Here is a 4,553-nt window from a genome sequence, read left to right on the forward strand (position 1 = left end):
CTAAAGCAGCTACTAAAAATAAAACAGTATACCTGACAAGCTAATAAAGGAGATAAAATAAAATAATAAAAATAATAAGCTAATTCAAGATAAATCAGATAAAGTAGTAAAAAATAACCAAAGAAGAGATGGAACAAATAGAAAAAAAATAGAGTGGTACATTTAAATTTGACCATGTTGATAATCACATTAAATATAAATAATCTAAACACTCCATTTAAAAGCCAGAGATTGCCTAATTGGATTTAAAAAAAAAAAAAAAAGACCTCACTATATGCTGCTTACAAGAAACCCACTTTATATGTAAATAAGAAAATAGTTCAAAAGTAAAAGGAATGGGAAAGCTATACCATGCTAACACTAATCAAAAGAAAGTTGGAGTGGTTACATTAATATTAGAAAAAAGTAAATTTCAGAGCAAAGAATATTATCAAGTATAAAAAGGGTTGTTTTGTAATGATAAAAGGGTCAATTTGTCAAAAGGATTTTGCAGTCCTAAATATTTATGCCCTCAATAAAAAAGCTTAGAAATACATGACATAAAAATGAATAGAACTATAAGAATTAGGCAAATCCGGGACGCCTGGGTGGCTCAGTTGGTTGGACGACTGCCTTCGGCTCAGGTCACGATCCTGGAGTCCCGGGATCGAGCCCCGCATCGGGCTCCCGGCTATGCGGGGAGTCTGCTTCTCTCTCTGACCTTCTCCTCACTCATGCTCTCTCTCACTGTCTCTCTCTCAAATAAATAAATAAAATCTTTAAAAAAAAAAAAAAAGAATTAGGCAAATCCACAATTATAGTCACAGATTTCGGCCTCACTCCCTCAGTAATCAATAGACTGTAGAGACAGAAAACCAGTTATTAACTGGAAGATTTGGAGAACATTATCAACTACCTTACCTAGTTGATGTTTATAGAGCATTCTACCCAATAACAGCAAAATACATTTTTTTTTTTTAATGTGCAGAAGGAACATTTACTAAGATAGATGATATTCTGGGCTATAAACAAATTCTCAAAAAATTTTAAAGGATTCATCCACGCCAAATCTCTTCTCTGATGATGGACAGAATTAAATATGAAATCAATAACAAAAAGAACCAGAGAAATCCTCAGCTATTTGGAAACAAAATAATATAGTTTAAATAACCCATGGGTAAAATATGGACATGTTCATTTTCTTGATGGTGGCGATCATTTCAGAGGTGTAAACATATGTTAAAACTCATCAGGTTATATGCTTTAAATTTGTACAGTTTAATGTATTTTTAATCATATCTCAATAAAACTGTTAAAAACCAGACACATACTCAAGCAAAGGTTGAGATTGAATAATAACCACAATTTGTATTGCTTCATTGTGATATTCTTACGTGAGATTGGCTCTTTTGTTTTATTTGTCTGTTCTTTTCCCTTTCCTTTTTTTTTTTTACTGCGTATCAGTGAATAATACAATGACTTTTAAGTAAACAGTTTTTTTTAATAGTACAGTTTTATGTCCTGTCTTAGTAAGTGCTAAGGTACCAGCAGTTTTGCATCATCAGTGTAAAGTTAATGCAGCAAAATAAGCTAATTTTGCTTTAGTATCATTATAAATATTGATTCAACCTTGCAGACATTCAAAAGCGTCTTAGAGAAACCCCAGGGATCCATGGTCACATTTGAGAACTACCATTTTTTGTTTTTTAGTTTTTGAAGATTTTGTTTATCTATTTGAGAGAGAGACAGAAAGAGAGAGAGCACAAGCAGGGGAGAGGGACAGAGGAGAGGGAGAAATAGGCTCCCCACTGAGTAGGGAGCCCAACACAGGGCTCTAATCCAGGACCCTGGGATCATGACCTGAGCAGAAGGCAGACTCTTAACTGACTGAGCCACCCAGGTGCCCCAAGAACTACTGTTTTAACAAAACTTTCTGGTTATGATTGCATTAGTCTAACGGTGGGACTAGCTGTGTGAAACTCCTTCCATGGCAACTACACGGAGATGATCTTTTATAGCAGTTGGGTCCTTAATATGTATCACAGTATAGAATCTATACAATCACCACTCCTCTCATGATTAGTGCTGTCACTGCATACACAACTGATTTTTTTTTTTCCCATGATGAGAAATGGGCCTGCAATTCTTTAGTTAGATCTAATAGTCAGGGCTTATCTTCCATGGGAAGAGTGTGAAGAAGGGACAAGTTGCGGCAGGAGGAAAAAATAGCAGATCTAAGGGATTTCTGACAATTTCCAGAACGAAAGAAGGGAGAAAAGTGGAATGAGTAAAGGAAAAGGGAAGAAGGATATTTATTTAGTGTATCAGGTGCCAAGAAGAGATCTGAATAAAGAAGTAGTAGGGATACATAAAGGCTTGTGTTGGATTTGTAATTTTATGGAGAGTTGTCAAAAGAGCTCACGTGTAAAAACAAGTTTATTCACTAAAATCAGTTTCACTTACATGCATGCATCTGTGGTGGGTGCAGAGAGGCACCTCTCAGATGCCCCTTCAGGGAGGGACTCTGCTCCAGCTGGGGGAGTGCTTTTGGCAGGCTGGCAGACAGCCTCTAGCTGTCAGCTCCTTTGGCAACAGTGAGTTTTTGCAGGAAGTCAGCCCACTGAGGTGGGGCTAGAAAGCCCTAGACATTTTGGCTCACCATGTGACAGCTCTCGACAGGGCTTTCAGCTCCAGGGAGCCCCACAGGATTGGGTGAGGCTGTGGAGGGGGACCCACTTCCCCCGCTAACTTTCCCTTCTGCCTAGTCCCTTTTCTCCCTCTCCCCATCTCAGGGGTTTGTCCCAAGGGCACTCCTAAGACACACCCTGAATGCTAAACTCTTGTTTCAGAATCAGCTTCCTGGAGCTTCCAAACTACAAGCATCTGTTGACTAAACTGTAACCGAAATTGAAGAAAACTGGAGAATGCGAGGTGATGAAAAAGCATCATAAAATTACATGTTAACACTTTAACTCGAGTGTTTCTTTGTTATTTCGATTTGCTTGTACTTAGTGTGATATTACCTTTAACATTTTGTTTCATATCGGTTTGGTTTGCTATTCCTACCTTCCCTTTCTTACAGGAATCCTATTGTGGAAAGATAAAAAGGTAACAGGGTAAGAAAAACAATTAGGTGGTTTCTTCCCCCGCCACTCAGGAAATCCACTACTTCAAGGTTGGCTTAAGTAGCAAGAGAGGAAACATACTGGGAGATGTGGCAGTGGTTTTGTTCTAAGTATATTAATAGAAAGTTCTGAAGTGGTCTGATTATCAGAAGAACTGTCCCTGAAGGGAATAAAGAATTTAATTTTAAGCCTGAAGATTTAAATTGTCACTCAGAATTCTCAGACATGAAAAGCATTAGTAATTTTGAACATAAACAGGAAAGTAGGTACTTCCATCCTGTCTTTCCCTGTGGCTCCAGAGGAGGGCAGAACAGTGGATTCCCAGACCTGCCCCTTGTTTGAAACTCTTGAATTTGGGAGACAGAGTGCGAGTGTCTTCTGGCCAACTCCGTTACCTTCAGACCTTGGATCTCTGGGAAATAGGTCTGTTGGAGAGTCCTTGTTCTGATTTTTCTGGGATCCATATGTTACTAGGAGATGACTCTGGCAGACCACACCCTGATCTTTACTGTCTGGAAGAAAAAGAGGTAATTGTCCTGACGACTTAGACCATATACCTACAGACGAAATTGAGATATTGTTTTATTTTTTTCTAAGATTATTTTGATAACAGCGATCTTTGATGTTACTAAGTAAATACAATTGTATTTAGGTTTTCTTTTTGGAAAGGAAAGGAAATTGTACTGGAGAAGAGGACTACCTAAAGAGCCACTGTGAACATTTTCCATCTCGTTTATTTCAGATAATCGCTTCGACCATCCCTCTCAGTTGGGGAGTGTGATGATCTGTTGCCTACAAGACGAGGCAACTATTGTGAGAAAAAGACAAGATATGATGGGCTGTTACAAAGGAAATACTTTGAGGTTTTCTAGTTCAGGCTTTGTGCCGGGGGAGTCTCAGTTTCCTCATCTGTCAAGTGGGTTAATTCCCATCTCCCTTGGTTACAAAGACTACAGAAGGGACATCGGAAGAACCAGGCCACTAGGACAGTGCCTGGTATAGAAGTATTCAGTAAATGTCGATTCCCTGTCTATCTCTCCCTGAAGAGCTGTGGGAAAACACTTCATAACCCCATGTGTCATCTGATGGACCCCCTCTCCTCTTTCTACTCCCATGACACGGCGGGCCCTGGAGATCATAAAAATGCCTCTTCCCTGTCTGTTCCTCTCGTTCTTCCTCTCCAGGACAAGGAAGTGGCCGGCTACGTTCCCTCGGTTCAGAATCTTCTGCCTCCCAGGACTGCCCAGCCCCCGGGGTTAAGAAGGTCGGGGGTGGGGGGAGGAGAGCTGCGTCCTCGGCCTGCGCAGCGCAGTGGGGAGGGGACCCGGAGGCGATGGGGAGGCGGGCGCAGTCGACCCAAGGGTGGAGAAGGGGGACGGCGAAGGACGCGCGTTCCCGGGCTCGTGACCGCCGGCGGCCAGGGGAGCCTTCGCCCAGACAGCCTCGGAG

The sequence above is a fragment of the Enhydra lutris genome, unplaced genomic scaffold, assembly GCF_002288905.1.
Source record: "Enhydra lutris kenyoni isolate GAN:26980312 unplaced genomic scaffold, ASM228890v2 scaffoldscaffold59, whole genome shotgun sequence".
NCBI lineage: Eukaryota > Metazoa > Chordata > Mammalia > Carnivora > Mustelidae > Enhydra > Enhydra lutris.